Below are 17039 nucleotides of genomic sequence, written 5' to 3'. Positions count from 1 at the left end.
AGAACTCCCCTTTGTGTACGGGCTACAGCAGCTGCTGCTGAGTTAGCAGAAAGAACTTGGACTACTGTCCTGGGACACCCCCTGGCACTATGTATACCCCAGGAAGTGACAATACTTGTGAAACAATATGCAGAAAAAGCACCTACTCCACAAAGGGCGCATCGATACGAAGCAGTGCTTTTACCTGCAGACAATGGGAAACTTGAAAGATGTAATAACCTTCATCCAGCTGTCTTAACACCACTGCCTACAGAAGGAGGAAAAAATGATCACGATTTTGAACAAGTGGCAACCACGAGGAGTAAGCCATGAGATAATTTAATGGATCAACCTTGAGATAATCCAGATTTCAGTCTTTTTACAGATGGATCGTCACACTATGAAGACGGCTGGCACTGTACTGGATATGCAGTTTCCACAGAGACTCAAGTTTTACTGGCTGGACCTTTATCTCCCAATGTAGGCGCACAAGGTACAGCAATTGTTGCTCTCACTTAGGCTGTAAAATAGACACTTGGACTGTGAGTCAATCTTTACACGGGCTCTAAACAAGCATTTGGAGCTTGTCATGCTACAGGTATGATATGGAAGGAGCGTGGATGTCTAACCTCCTCAGGTAAGTCCATAGAACATGGAACTTTAATGAAAGAATTGTTAGAGGCAATACAACTGCCCACAGAATTGGCAGTCATGTATGTAGAGGCTCGGACCAACCACCGAGACAGTGTATCTTGAGTAAATGCCTTGGCTGATCAAGCACCAAAAGGTGCTGCACGGCAAGTCATGTGAGCAATGACTCCGATTCTGACTGAACAGGATAAGGCTGAACTCTCAGACGTAGCTCATCTCTACAAAGATCTACCTGAAGAAGACAGACAAACCTGGAGAAACTGGGAACACAACAATGTCATGGACAGTGGCTATAAGGAAGTAAACCGCTACTTCCAAAGAGGTATTTACTACCGTTCACTCGCTGGCAGCACGATAGGTCTCACGAAGGACCAGAAAGTATTACTCTCAAAATCCAGTTATTCTGGGCAGCACCTGCAATTTATGCAGCAGCCCAAAGAATTTTGAGAGCTGTCAACTATGTAAAGAATACGCCTCTTTAAGAATGAAGACACTGCTGGGAAAGTGTCCTCCAGCGACACACCCCTACCAAAAGCTTCAGACTGACTATGCTGAAATGCCAAAAGTCATGGGGTTCACATCCCTACTGGTTATTGTTGATCAATTATCAGGGTGGGCAGAAGCTTTCCCTACTTGGAAACATGACGCAAACGCAGTTGTTACAGCTCTTCTAAAGGAAATTATTCCTAAGTGTAACTGATTCTGACAGGGAAGCTCAGTTTTCTGCAGCTATACGAATACAGATGTATCATTCATTAGCAAGTCCATCACAATTACATACTCCTTATAATCCAGTATCCTCAGGACAGGTAATGAATAAAATTCTCAAAAAGAAATCAGTCAAAGTTTGTAAACAGACTGGGTTAAAATGGCCTGAAGCTTTGCATTTAGTTTCGTGGGATATAAGAAATACTCCCAGGCAGCCGTGAACACTCGTACTCATACTCTAGCTGGTGATTTTCCATGGCAGCTGAACATTCCCTATCCCTCGTCAGGGCGTGTGTAACCAGAGCCCTGCCAGAGTCAGCAGAAAAACACACTACCCCTGTTACTGCAGGAACTACAAATGCCAGGGCGGCTGCGGGGGGCTCTGGTAGTTGGGGTGCCTGTGCCCAGACGTCACATGCGGGTCTGAGACCGGAGCATGGTTCTGTTTGTATTCTCAGCAACAGAATGAAGACTCAAAATGGAGTCAAGAGTCAAGGAACTTTTTTTTCCCAACAAGAAATTTGCGAATGCAAAGGGGGAGAGAGAGCGAGAGATAAAGAGAGGAAGGAAGGAAAGAAGGAAAGAGTTCACAGCAATAGCTACCACCCCGGAGCTGTGGCGTCCCAACAGTCTGATTCGTTTCCAAGTCTGGTGGGGGAACGTTCCGTCCGATGTTAGTTGCTTCCGGTTTTTATAGAGTCATTACAAGCTGTTCTGCTTAACCACACCTTCCACCCAGCAATGGTGTACATGCCCAACATCATCAGTTGATCCTCAGGGGCCTCCAAGCACCTTGGTCCCCCTGACCCCAGGTCTGGGCGCATGCACAGGGGTTTGGTTAAGTTTTGCAGGATCAGCATCCCCCCCCCATTGCTCCATGGTGCCAGTCTGTCTCATCCTTTAACAATGTATAGATACATCTCTGTGGTGGCAGTGGTGTTATCTTCCTGCCTGAAATCTCTTCTGTGGCAGTGGTGTTATCCTCCTGCCTTAACAACATATAGATAGATCCTTCACTGTGGTGATGGCATGAGTTTCCTGCCATAGCAACGTTGAGACAACACATCTGCTGTGGCGATGGTGGGTCTCACCGGTGCAGTGTCTTACACCTCCTAGAGAACTGCAGAGCTGTGGACTCAGAAATACCAGTGCACAACACTTGGCCTGCCTGAAATGTTCAGGAGGCTCTCAGATATCCAGGCAGCAGTAGAAACCGGTCTCATTTTAGAGCAAGGCTTACCACACTTGCCAGTTTTCTTTTGCGTGCTCTCACCTGGAAGCCAAACCAGAACAGCTGCACACACAGCAGAACAATTGCTCAGCACATCTACACTAACAGAGCTCTCCTAAAGCACACCTGGAGTCATTCATACCCCAAGTCAACATCTACAGTGGAACCTGGCCACAAGCTTTGTCATTTGGGGGTCAAACTGACGCACACCAAAAAAGTAGTAAAACACATCTCCTTCTCTGCCACATCAGGTATTGCACTCCTTCAGTTCAGCTGTAACTGTTACATTATTTCCCCAACGCAAAGCCAAACAGAGAAAATATAACCACAGCATGTTCCTTAAAAAGCAAATCTGCACATCGCACACAGTTCATTGTGACCAAAGCAAGATGTGACCACGGGACCACAGCCCTTGAAAATTTCAAGATGCCTAGGTGGGACCAAACAGTGCTTGTGAACAAAGAACATGCCTGCTCCTTAAGACAGGCTGGTCAAGTTTACCACCAAAACTCTACATCAGCATTTGCTAACCCTGTCCAGCTCTGGGTATCCAGAGCCACACTCAGCTCACTTGAAAGCATCTCCTAGTAGCAGTATTAAGTATTAAGCTCAGAACTGTACCTCCCTGACGCCTACATGGAAGAAAACTCAAACTGTGCCCCCTTGTCCTTAAGCTGCCTTAGAGCTTGTGACAGGAATTTCATTCCACTGCTTGGAAAAGTGCCAAGGTTGCAGCTTAAGGGAACTGGAGTTCCCTGGGTCTCAGAGCAATTCTAGAGCTAAAGTGGTGATAGACATCAACTCTAGATCAGACAATATGTGCCAACACTCACTACTGACCCAGCGTGGCAACCTCCTTCTGTCCTACCCAAAGGTTTCAAACCCAACACACTGTCTTCCTATGGCAGGAAGCTACCGTATTTATAATTTGTAACACCATTAACGCATTCCGTGAGACGGGACTACAGATACATTATGCAGACAACCAAGCCGCCATTTGGAAGCACCAGAGCCCTATGGCAAGACATTTGTTCTACAATGGAGAGAGCAACAGTGAATAAATAAGACTGAGATATGGTCCTTTTCCTCGAGGGAAAAGCATGCAGCAGATCAATGACTGTTGAACAGACATGCAGAATTCTCAGAAAAAGCAACCCCTAACTCTCAACAAGAAAAAGAAGGTTGTTCCTCTTAATCAAAGCACAGCTGCACTGAAACAAGTCAACACTTAATGTACGCACCTGTCCTTCCCCCAAATGAAGGTGTATAAGCAACATGTTTCTCTGGAAATGATGTGCTCAGGGCATCAGGTTTTCTTACCCCATCCTTTCACGGTGTCGCCTTTAAAAACCACCAAGAAAAGGTCAGTTGGGGCGTTGCCTTGGGAGATTCCCATGCCTGGGGGCAGTCAGGAATTCCACAGTAGTAAGTACCTCTTTGGACACAGATTTTCCTGAGGTGCCCCCCCCCCCCCCCCAACCTCCAGACATCTCCCTGGACCCTCAGCAGCATGTACAGGTGCAGGGAGGAAAAGAACGCCAGGGAACAGACCAAAGAAATTGGGGGGAGGCAGGCGTGAGGGGGAGAAAAAAAGAAGAAAACCTAAAAAAGATACGGATACAGATGAGGACAGAGATGTAAAGGGAAAACCAACGCTGGGCTGCAGGACAGAGACGGAGGATGAAGGAAAGGGGAGAAGGAGAGGGAGCAAGACAGAAGTGGAGAGAGTAAAAGAGAAGGGAGCAACAGAAGGACACATAACGGCAGAATGGAAGAGCAAGCAGGACAGAATAATAGGATGGAGAGCTACAGGGAATCAAAACACGACGGGTTTGTATGGCAAGGTTTGGGAAGGAGGAGGAAAAGAAGGAGAAAGAAGAAACAAGAAGAAACAATGTGTGATCAATGACCACAGCTGCCGTTCCCCATCCCCCTGCAGGGAGGAGAAGACAGGGAAATGGGGAGTAAAGTTAGGCCCAGTAGAATCGAGGGCTGGATGGAAGGTGTTTTGAAGAAATGCTTTTATTGCTCATTTTCCTGCTCTGATTTGATTGCTGATCAGTCACACTCATTTCCCCAAGTTCAGCCTGTTATGCCCATGAAGGTAATGGCCGAGTGACCTCCCCTTCCTTACGCCAACTCCTGAGCTTTTTGTTGTATCTTGTCTTCCCTGTCCAGCAGAGGAGGGGCAGCAGTAAGAGCAGCTTTGGTCCCCACCACACACACACACACAAATCACAGCAGCACAGAGGAGTGGCAGGGAGGGCCGGCGACACAACGGAGAGGAGACAGGGTTCCACGGACCTGGGACTCACAGCTCTCACTTTTGGTACCGCTGTGAAAATGTAACATTTTAGATGCTTCTTTCTCCTTCTCTCCTCCCGATCACTCGTCTGTCTTCCACTTATGGTGACCTGTGGGTGTCTCAAGCTCTTCCTCACAAGACAAGGCCTCCTAGACACGTAACGCTCCCTTGTATGCCAGGAAGCCACAATAAGCTTTGGGTTACGCACAGACTCTGCTGTGCACGCTGGCAGCCAGGCCTGCTGTGGGCTGCAGAGGTGGATCCTTCCTCACCCGCAGGAGCAGGCTCTCTGGTGCCTGCAGCAGGAGGCAGCTGCTAGCCACATGGCCTTGGACTTCTTCCCCTTCACCTTTCCCTGGCCTGTCCAGCTCCTGCCGCAGCAGCTCCTGCACACAGCCAGGCCGTGCCCCCCAGCCCCCTCCAGCACCTGCACTGTGGAGGGAGCAAGGCCAGGTAGAGACTATCCCTGCCAGCCCAAGGCAGGTGCAGCCAACGGCATCCCCAGGGGAGGAACAGCCCGCAGCGTCCTCAGCACAGCCCCTTGCAGAGGGAAAGAAGCACAAGTGACCATTATCGGCGTCGCTCGGCCTTGGCTGGAGCCCCTCCTGCCGCAGGGCCTTCCTGAGCGGCAGCAGGGGTCCGGCTGGCCACCTTCATGGCGGCACTGGGGGACAGCCTGGGGCTGGGGGCCAGGCTGCGGGGGAGATGCTGCAGCAGGGCAGGCAGCGGCAGGGGCGAGTGGGGCCGAGGTAGGCTCGGGAGTCTGGCGAGCTGGGGAGGTACCCGGGGCTGGTGCCTGCGCCTGTGGGGTGGCCTCCTGCTTCCCCTCCTCCCTCCCCTCAGCCCCCAGCCCTCCAGGGCTGCCCGGACACGGATCATGAGTGGCTGAAGCTTCCCGTGTCACCCCCCCGTCCCCCTCGAGGCATCCAGCGGGCAGGAGACCCCCCCAACCCACCGCAGAAGCTCACTCACCTCATCCACAGTCGTGGCACTCCCCACGCCGTCAGCTCCCAGGCAGACCCCTGACACTCTCCTGTATCTCATGATGCCCTGTAATGCCCCAACATATCCCATAATGCCTCCTAACAGCCTCGCCACATTCCCTAAGGAATTTTGGTTACTTTACCCATTTTCTTCTCCAGGAAGCGACAAACATTCCCCTTGCTGCAGAAAATCAGTACTGCTGGCTGAGCTGGAGGGACGCGTGCTGTTCCCTGTACATGAGGCCTGCCAGCTTTCCCCAGCCAGCTGCATGCAGTTGTGCAACACAGGCAAAAAACAGAGAGAATCAAAAGATGAAAATGGAAAATGGATGAAAATTGGGGATCTTATCCAAAAAAGATCTGAGTAGGTAAGGTATACTACAAGGACAAAACTCCATGCTTTTGCTTCATTGAGAACTCACTGTCACTTCATCTCACCTCCTCCACAAGCTTCTGTTCAGTGTTTTCAGCAGTATCAGAGGACTCATTCTGCAGCTGCCAAACCTGGGACAAATCCTCTGCCAAACTGGGTTATTAACTGACTGTCAGGTTCCACCACCAAACGAACTCTGCGAATGACCTTATCTGAGAAAGCGTGTAATAGCGAAAAAACCCTTTAATCATCGATTCTCTGCCTGGCAGCCATCCTGAAAGCAGAACCCGTACTTTCCCCGAAGAAAGCTTTCTGTGATACTCTGCTTCTACGAGGCACCGCTTTTCTGTAACCCGCCGGTGCCCGGCCGAAACCCCCCTGCCACGGAGGATAGAGAGGGACCACCTGTTGTTATACGTCACCAAACGGTGCGAGGGAACGGAACAACTACAGTTCCTGGTTTGAATGTTTTGTATAAAAATATGGCTTCAGGCGTATGGGAAGGACCTAATCCGGTGTTATTTATCAGTAAAGGTTATTTTTGTATCTCCACAGGTAAAGGACCTATTTGGGTCCCTAGCAAGTTTGTGCGACCTGTATGTCAAGATCAGAAGACTGAAGAGAAGACTCAGAGCGAGCAGACAGAATAAACTGTCTATGTTGTAAGGGATGTAACCCACGGGTATTATGCCAATGTATGCTATGTGGGGTAAAACGGTACTGTGAGCCAAAGCTTAGATGTAAATTGTGTAAAAAGTGTATGTGTTTGATTAGTAACCGGGCATGAAGCAAGGGAAAGCATACGGCTAGTGTAATACCATGCTGATTGGAGACAGTATACATCATCAGAATCTGTGAAAGCACGGATTTGTGGGGTGGAATATGTAAAAACAAGCAAACAAAACAACAACACCCCCCCCCCCAAAAAAAAACAACCCCCCAAAAAACCAAAAAGAGAGAGAAAGGAAAGTGTGGAAATTGTAGAAGTAAACATGTTTGAGTGGTGGACTTGGTTTATGGTCTTGATGAATTTTTTACCCATTGGCCAAAGTATTTTTGACATCTTGCCTAGGACAAACATGCGGGTGACATGGGCAAATATCACGGGAATAACAGACTTTTGTTTAAGTCTGCAAAAGGCAGACAACCCCTTTAGAACTTGTTTAATTGGTATCCCCCTGCAAGAGAATGAAACAAATTTTGATGGCTTTTGGAATGTTAAAACAGTGGATCTGACTCCCAATCAGAAATGTACATGTATGAGTCCAAATGGCAGCATTAAATGCTAAGAATATACGAAAGTGAGCGTGCTGGGGAGAGAAACTATTTAATCTTACGTCACAGATTTTAAGTTCGTTATTGCTTGATGTAGATGGTACTAGGCATGCTATGTTACAAAATAGGGCTGCAATAGATTTTTTGTTATTAGCACATGGACACGGTTGTGAGGATTTTGAAGGGATGTGGTGTATGAACCTTTCCGATCATTCCATATCTATGCACAAGAAGTTGTCACAACTGCAGGGAAACATGAAGCATATTCTTGCTGATGATAATCCCTTTGATGAATGGTTGAGAGGATTGGGGATAACAGGTTGGTTAAAGACGTTATTGATGGAAGGAATACGCTTTGTTATAATCATTGCTGTAATGTTTTTCGTTTTTAGCTGTTTATTTTCTTGTTTGAAGAAAGGTTTAACATCTATTGTGAAACAGACATGGGTTGTCCAAAAAGAAAAAGGGGGATATGTAGAGGGATTTTTAAAAGACCGAGGACATATGTTACCATCGTCCGGGTTGGACAACCCAGGCCTGTTCGTTGAAGCTGCAGAGCAACTTTAAATTGTCCTGGGAACAAGCAGTGGGAGAAAGAAAACAAGTTATACACAAACAAGAGGCCAGGTGCAGAGCAAGTCCTAGGAACCGTGAAATCAGCACACTCTCATCGGCACACTCTGGTCAGGCACCTGCAGCATGTTCACCAGTCAGCGACACGGATGCCCGTGTGACCAGAAACTTTTATCCAATCACCTTTGTGTAAAGTCGTGTGAGCGGTTGGCTTAAGTTATAAATATGACCTGTTTGTTTAATAAAGTGAGCACGGCATGTAGCCGTATTGGTGTGATTGTCGTGACCCGGCTGACTCTCCACGGGGGACCCTCTCCGACTTCATCCAATTGCTTGGAGAAGTAAGCTACTGGTGATGGCAGAAAACATAATGAAAAACCTAAAACTCTGCTGCAGGCAGGAGCTGCATAGATAACAGGAGCCATCAACACGCGAGAAAGAGCCTCACAGTCTGCGAGGGAAGCTCTGGAGCTTGGCCCACAGCACTTCAAGAAGGGACGGTTAATACAGATGTAGGTGAGCTCCACAAGAACATAAAGAAGGAGCTTCCTGATAAGGATGTCCTAACTGCTAAAAGAAAACAAACTGCTGAAGCGGTAAGACTCAAGGAAACCAGGGTAAAATAATTGTGGTAGTGGGGGATCCTGATCTCCTACTCAAATGTGTGTGTCCGTCCCCACCCCCCCAGCCCCGCGCTTGCCCCCGAAAAGGGTGGATTACCACCTCAGGAGCTCGCGCAGTGAATTTAAAATGAACTGTACCTTTAAATTGAGGCAAGAAAGCAACTCACCAATAATGAGGTAGTAGGTGTAGATTTTGCACGAACTAATCACTTTGCTGTATAAATATGTATTGTGAGTAAAATTCAGCTTGCAGGTTGGGAGGAGCGATCCCCCTTGCACCCTGTGCCGCAATAACCACACCTGCTTTATAACTCTCCTCGAGTTGTAGGGTACGATTCCACATGTCAACGTCATGGACGTTACCTGTGGTAGAGAGGGGGCGGCTCACAGGGTGGGCGCTGGGCTGCAGGGATGGTCCATGCCACGGCCTGAGAGAGGAGGAACAGCACGAGGTTTGTCCCTGGGAGCTGAGTGGGAGAGGAGGCGCAAGGGATGCCCAGCAGCTGTGCCCCGTGCACGGCCACCAAGGTCAGGGACAGCCCCCCGGGCCTGCTGGGCACAGGGGCTGCCTCGGGGCCGGCACCCCAAAGCCCTTCCTCCCAAGGGTGCTGGGCAGGGGCGGGGCTGCGCGTGTCACCCCTGTGTCACCCCATGTCACAGTGCCGTCACTTGGCAACGCAGCAGTCACAGTGCCCCGGGGGAGTATAAAAGGGGCATCGTCTGTGTCCCGCGGCCAGAGCTGGCCTGGCACCAGCCTGAAGACACCTGAGAGGTAGTCCTCGAGGGGCCGGTGGGATTCCCTGGGCGGGGTGAGGGAGGGAGACTGGAACCTGGATGAGGCTGCTGGTGGGGCCACATCCAAAGCTCAGCTGAGGTCTGGAAATCCTTCTCAGCTGGACAACCATGGCAAGACCAAGGGAATGCCTTCTTGAGAAGCACTGCAGAGCTCACCATCCTCATCCTCTGTGGAGCCAGGGGCAGCAGCCATAAGTTATGAGATGCACAGACGTTGGCGGGATCCTAGAGCTTTGGAGCACCCACTGGTGCCCTGCAGGTGCAGGAAGGATTCTGGCCCCTGAAGTCAATGGGACCAGGGATATTTGGCCACTCTCAGAAGCCCCTGAGATGGCTCTGGGTCAGAGGGAGAGGCTTGGCATCTCCCAGGAGGCGTGACCAGCCTGTGGGACGAGGAGGCAGGTCTCGCTCACATGCTCAGGGAGCAGCCCATTGCCAGGGCTGGGGTCAGGGGGAATTTTCCCCAGGGCACATGGGCACTGGCCCCCGGGGGTTATTTGCTTTCCTCTGCAGCACTGAGCACGACCACTTGCCAGGGCTCCACGGGTCCCTTGGGCCAGGTCACCGCCTGCTGCTTGTGCCCCACGAAGATGGCCTCTCGTGCCCTGCAGCTGGCAAGAGGAAGGCTTTTTTCCCCCGCGGTGGGCTAGCATGTGTCCCTCCCCAGGGTTCCTTTGCCTTTCTCTGAAGCACTGAGCAGGGCCCCTGGCCAGGGCTGCTTTGGGCCATTCTGGCAAGGTGCCTGCTGCTCGTGCTCCAGGAAGGTGGCCCTCGTGCCCCGCATCTGGGGGGAGGAACCTTTCAAGGCTCCCGGCGGGGCTGCCAGTGTAGCCCCCGTGGGCTGCTGCTTTTCCTCTGTAGCACTGGGCACAGCCCCTGGGCAGGGCTCCTCGGGGCCCTTTTGAGCCAGGTTCTCGCCCTCTGCTCTCGGAGCGAAAATTAGAATGGAGAAAAAGGAAGAGGTGAGTGGAGAGGTGGTAGCCGGAGAGCGGAGAGCATGGAAGAGGAGCGTAGAGAGGAAGGAAGAAGAGAGCTTATAGGAGGGAAGAGGAGAGCAGTTAAGACGAAAGAGGAGAGTGAAGAGGAGGGAAACTGAGAGCAGAGAGGAGGGAAAATGGGAGTGGATAAAAAGAGGAGGACTGTGGAGAAAATGGAAGAAGAGGGAAGAGGAAAGCGCAGATGAGAGAAGAGAAGAGCAATGTGGAGAGAAAAAGAAAGCAAAGCAGAGGGAAGAGGAGAGCGGAGCGGAACGATGATGAGAGCAGGGAAGAGGGAAGAGGAGAGTCAGTGTAAGACTAGTAATGAGACGAGGGAGGACGACTACCGACACTTAGGAAGTGGACCGGAGAGGAGAGCGGAGAGGAATGAAGCAAAAGCCTACTGAAGATTAGAGAGGAGGGAAGAGAAGAGCGGAGAGGTTGGACAATAAGAGTGGAGATGAAGAAAGTTCAGATTGGAAAGGAGGGAAGAGGAGAGAGGACAAAATGGAAGATGAGTTCGGTGAGGAGGGAAGTGGAGAAGAGGGAAGATGGAAGATGAGAACATAGAAGAGGGAAGAGGAGAGCAAAGCAGATGGAAGAGAAGAGCGGAGAGGACAGGAGAGGAGTGCGGAGAGGAGAGAAGAAAGAAGAGAGGGGAGAAGAGGGTAAATGAGAGTGGAGTGAGGAGGAGAGCGGAGAGGAATGACAAGGAGAACAAAGAAGCTGAAAAAGGAGAGCAGAGAAGTTGGAAGAGGATTGCAGAGAGGACGGAAGAGGAGGCAAGAGGAGAACAAAGGTGATGGAAGAGGAGAACAGAGGTAAGGTAGGAGAGCGGAGAGAAGGGAAGAGGAGTGCAGACAGGAGGGAAGAGAAGTGTGGACAGGAGGGAAGAAGAGTGCGGGGAAAAGGGAAGAGTAGAGCGGAAAGGAGGCATGAGGAGAGCAGGGAGGAGGGAAGAGGGAAGACGAAAGCAAAGAGGATGGAAGAGGGGAGCAGACAGGGGAGATGGATAACAGGGGAGAGGAGAACGGAAAAAGAAAATACAGAAGAGGAGAGCGTAGAGGCGGGAAGAGTTGTACACAATGAAGAGGAGATCGGAGCAGAGAGGAGAGTCGAGTGCAAAGGAGAGCAGAGAGGAGGGAAGAGGAGAGTTGAGAGGAGGGAAGATGAGAGAGGAGATAAAAGTAAGTAGAGAGTGGAGAAGACTGAAGGGGAGATCAGAGAAGATGGATGATGAGAGCAGAGAAGAGGATGGAAGAAGAGGGTGGAGAAGACATAGGCGGAGAGTGGAGAGGACGGAAGAAGAGAGTGGTGAGGAGGGAAGAGGAGAGCAAAGCTGATGCAGAAAGTGGAGAGGGGTAAAGAGGAGGGCAAAGTGTAGAGGAGAGCGGACAGGAGGGAAGAGTAGAGCAGAGGAAAGGAAAGAAGTGAGCAGAGAGGAGGAAAGAGGAAAGTGCAGATGAATGGAGAGGAGAGCACAGTATATAAAAGAAGAACGGTGAAGATGGGAGAGAAGAGCAGAGAAAATGGAAGAGGAGGAAAAGGAAAAGAAGAGACATAGGAAAAGGAGAGCCATGTGGAGTAAATATGAGAGCAAGCTGAAGGAAGAGGAGAGCAGAGCGGAGGGAAGATAAGAGCGGAGATTAGGGAAGAGGAGAGCAGATGGAAGCGGTAAGTGGAGAGGAGTGAAGAGGAGACCGGAGAGGAGGTCAGAGGAGGGCGGAGAAGGGGTAAGAGGGGAGCGTAGAAGATGGGTGAGGATATGTGAGAAGAGAGAAGAGGAGATCAGAGAAGATGGATGACGAGAGCAGAGAAGAGGACAGAAGAGGTGGGCGGAGAGGACATAGGTGGAGACTGGAGAGGATGGAAGAGGAGACCGGTGAGGAGGGAAGAGAAGAGCAACGGTGATGGAAGAGGTAAGTGGAGAGGAGGTAAGAGAAGAGCGGAGTGGAGAGCGGACAGGAGGGAAGAGGAGAGCGGAGAAAATGAAAGAGGAAAGCCGAGAGCAGTGGAGAGGAGAGAGCAGTATATGTAAGAAGAACCGAACAGAACCCTAAAAATCCTAAAAAACTTTAACCCCAGCAACCCTTAACCCTAAAAAAGTTTAACTGTGAAAAACATTAACCCTACCAACTCTAAAATCCCTTAATCCTAAAACCCTTTAATGCTACACCCCCTAAAAATGCTAAAAGCTCTTAACCCTAACAACACTTAACAGTAAAAAAGCTAAAACCTCTTAAAGTCCTTAACCATTGTAACTCTAACAACACTTAACCTTGAAAAACCCTTAACCTTAAAAATCCTACACCCCCTTAACCCCCAAAAAACTAAACCCCAACAATCTTTAGCCCTAACATCCCCCCCAAAAAAACCTAAACCTGAAAACCCTAAACCCCCTTAATGCTAAAAAACATAAAACCCCTTGATTCAAAAAACCCTTCACCATAAAATACCTAAAAACCAGTAACCCTAAAATCCCTTAACCCTAAAACCCCTTAAAACTAAAAGTTCTAACAATCCTTAACCCTGAAAATGCTACAAACCCTTAACCCTAACACAGGTTAAAACTCTTAAGCCTTGAAACAATAAACCTAAAACCCCTTAGCGCTAAAAACACTTAATTCTAAAAATGCTAGAAAAGATTGACCCTAAAAACCCTAAAAACACTTAGCCCTAAATACCCTTAAAACTCATAACCGTAAAAAACCTTAACCCTAAAACCCCCAAAACCCCTTAACCCATACAAGGCTAAAACCCCTTAACCCTAAAACCCCTAAAATCCCTTAATACTAAAAACCCTTAACATCTAAAACTGCTAAAAACCCTTAACTGTAAAACCACAAAAACCACAACACTAAAAACCCTTAACCGAAAAAACCGTAAACCTTCAATCCCTAAAAACACTTAACACTAAAAAACAATTAACCGCAAAAACCCTTGAAGAACTAAAACCCTTAGATTCCGTTAACCGTAAAAACCCTAAACCCCCTCTAATCCTATACCACTTCACCATAAAAATCCCTAAACCTAAAAACACTTACTGAAAAAAAAACCCTAAAAAGCTTTAACAATGAAAGCCCTAAACCCCCTTAACCCTTAAAAGCCTTAATGCTAAAACCCCTAAAACCGCTTATATCCTAAAAAACGTAAAACCCCTTAAACCTTTAAACGCTGAAAAGGCACAACCCTAAAAACCATTAAGCCTAAACCCCCTTAATCATAAACACACTAAAACCCCCTTTACCCTAAACCCCCTTTACCCTAAACCCCCTTTACCCTAAAACCCCTTTACTCTTAAAAAGCTAAACCCGCTTAATTCTAAGAACCCTTAACACTAAAAAACCTTAACCCTAAAGCCCTGTAACTCTAAAACCCTTAAAATCCCTTAGCCCTTAAATCCTAAAAACCCTTAAAACTCTAAAAAAACCCTATAATAATTGAAAAAAATTCTAAAACCCCTAAACTCAAAAATCCCTTAACCCTTAAAATGCTGAGGCCTAAAAGCCTTAAAAACACAAAAACCCCTTAAACCTTAAAACCATTAACATTAAAACCCCTGAAAACCCTTATACCCTAAAAAGCCCTAAAAAACCTTAAACTTAAAAAAGCTAAAAAGGCATAACCCTAAAAACTCTAAAAACTCTTGAGCCTAAACCCCCTTACCCATAAAAACACTAAAACCCCTTAACTCTAAAAACCCTTAACCCTAAAGCCCCTTTACCCTTAAACAGTTAAACCCCTTAGCTCTAAGAACCCTTAATGCTAAAAACACTTTACCCTAAACCTCCTTAACTATAAAAACCCTAAAATCCCGTAACCCTAAAGACTTGTAACGCTAAAAACTCTAAACCCCTTTAACCCAAAAAAAACCCCACAAAATCTAAACCCCCTTAACCCTACAAACACTTCACACTAAAACCCCTGAAAACCCTTTAACCCTAAAATATCTAAAAATGCTTAAAAGGAATAACCCTAAAATCCCTTAACCATAAAAACACTAAAACCCCTTAACTCCAAAAACCCTTAACCCTAAACCCACTTTCACTCTAAGAAACCTTAAAGATAAAAACACTTAAGCGTAAAAGCCCTTAAGTCTAAAAACCCTAAAAAAACCTTAACCCTAAAATCCCTTAATGCTAAAAACCTATAACCCTAAAACCCGTAAAAACTCTAAAGCCCTGAACTCTAAAAACACTTAATCCTAAAACCTTTAACCACAGAAACCCTAAAAAGCTTAACTCTAAAAACAAACACAAATAAAAAAAAAACCCTTAACCCTACAGTCTCTTAACCCTTTAAAACTCTGAGCCTTAAAAACCTTTAAAAGGCTAAAAACGCTTAACGATAAAAATTCTTAACAATAAAAAAGCTAAAACCCCTAAAAATGCTAAAAACTCTAAAAACCCTAAAAACACTTAACCCAAAAAACATTAACCATAAGACCTTTAGAAACCCTTAACCCTACAAACCCTACAAACTCTTTACCCTAAAAACTCTGAAAACATTTAACCCTAAAGTCCCTTAACGATGAAACCCCTTAACTATATAAACCCTAAAACCCCTTAATCCTAAAAACCATAAAATCCCTTAATATGAAAAACCTTTAACCGTAAAAGCGCTAAAACCCCTTAACCCTAAAACCGCCAAAACCCTAAAAACCCGAAAACCCTTAATCGAAAAAAACCCCTTAAACCTAAAATCCCCCAAAACCCTTATCCCTAAAAAAAACCAAACCATAAAGCCCCTAAAAACCCATTAACCCTAAACCCCCTAAAACTCTTTAACACTAAAAACCATTAACCCTAAAAAACCTTTACGCTAAGAAAGCTAAAAATCTTAACTCTAAACCGCCTTAACACTAAAAACACTTAACCCTAAATATGCCAAAACCACTTAACCCTTAAAACTGACCCCCCCCCCCCGTTAATTCTAAAAACGCTAAAATCCCATACATTTAAAATCCTTTAACCCTAAAAACCTATAGTCCTAAAACTGCTAAAAACTCTCAAACCCCTTAATTCTAAAAAAAATCCTTAACCCTAAAACTCCTGATCAGTAAAACCCCTAAAACCGCTTAACTTTAAACACGGAAAAACCCAAAAATCCCTTAAGCCTAAAAAACCCTTAAGCCTAAAAAAGTTACAAACGCTACAAAAGTCAAAACCCCTAAAAATGCTCTAACCCTAAAAAACTCTTAATCCTAAAAAACCTTAAACTATAAAACCCCTAAAAACCCTAAAAACCCTTTACACTAAAATCGCTAAGAAACCTTAACCGTAAGTTGCTGCGGGCATTTCGGGCGAGCGGGAGTCAGATTCAAATACCCACAGAGTTCAAGATCTGATCCGTTTATTGTACAAACCAGGTAGACTTTTATAAGGCATTCTATAAGCGTGCAATAATGTGGTTGGCTATTTTACAAGCGTATAATAATATGATTGGTTAACAATTGTTTACTGGGAAGATTTCTGTTTCTGCTTGTTCTGGCATGTAGGCTCCTTTCTGCGGTTTCCCAGCTCCTCTTATCACGTCCCGTTGGCCTTGGTTTTGAGCAAACATCTGCAATTTGCTCCTTTTTCTTCATCCCACTGTTCTGGCCGTAACCTCGTCTTATTTCTTCAGTATTTTTCCACTTGCTTCAGAGTTCAGTATAATCATTCAATACAGCAAGAGCCCCAACAGTAAGTATGCTAAAAAGACTTTAACCATTAAACCCCTAAATCTTAAAAACCTTACCAACGCTAAAAACACTTAACACTAAAACACCAAACCCTAAAACCCCTTAACCCTGAAAAAGCTAAAAATCTTTAACACTAAGAACTCCATTAAACGCTAAAACCCATAAAAAGCTCATAACCCTAAAACTGTAAGAACACATAACCCAAAACACTTCAACCTAACAAACCAAAATCCCCTTTAAACGTAAAAATCCTAAAAAACCTAAAGCCTAAAACCCCTTATCCCTGAAAAAAACTTAAATCTACACTGAACCTTAAAAAACCTAAACCCCCTTAACCCTACAAATGCTAAATACTGTTAACCCTAAAACCCATTAACAATGAAAATCCTTAACCCCAAACTGATTAACTCTAAAAACTTTAAACTCTTTTAATCCTAAAACCACTTAACACTAAAAACTTTAAAAAGCCTAAAAAAATTAACATATCCAGAAACACCCTAATAACCCTTAACCCTAAAAACCATAAAACCTTTAACCCTAAAAACCCATAAACAGCCATAATCCTAAAAAAAACTTAAAATCATTTAGTCCTAAAACATCTTAGTCATAAAAACCCCTTAAACATGCAAAAACCCCTAACTCTAAAAATGCTAGGAAACCTTAACCCTTTAAAACCCCCAAAATTACATAACTCAAAACCCTTTTAACCTAAAAATTCCTTAAAAGCCCTTAACCTTAAAAATCCTAAAAACCCTCTAAACCTAAAACCTTGTAAACCTAAAATCCCTTAACAGTAAAAAACATAAAATCTCTTAACCCTAAAACCCATTGAATCTAAGAACCTTAAAACCCAAAAGAAATATTAACCCTTAAAAAAAATTAA

General features: G+C 46.2%; 1 protein-coding gene and 1 non-coding gene across 2 annotated transcripts in view; one reads left to right on the top strand and one right to left on the bottom strand.

Annotated features, from left to right (window-relative positions):
* Positions 1 to 17039, top strand: part of LOC130150571 (butyrophilin-like protein 2) — a 120170-nt gene that overhangs the window by 56695 nt on the left and 46436 nt on the right. The window lies entirely within an intron of this gene.
* LOC130150900 (small nucleolar RNA SNORD45) lies at positions 3326 to 3410 on the bottom strand. The gene has a single exon (XR_008822425.1). It is a non-coding gene; the product is annotated as a small nucleolar RNA SNORD45 (small nucleolar RNA).

The sequence above is a fragment of the Falco biarmicus genome, chromosome 5 (assembly GCF_023638135.1).
Source record: "Falco biarmicus isolate bFalBia1 chromosome 5, bFalBia1.pri, whole genome shotgun sequence".
In the NCBI taxonomy this organism is placed as follows: Eukaryota; Metazoa; Chordata; class Aves; order Falconiformes; family Falconidae; genus Falco; species Falco biarmicus.
Note: the sequence above shows the minus strand (reverse complement) of the source record. Positions and strands in the feature narration are given on the sequence as shown.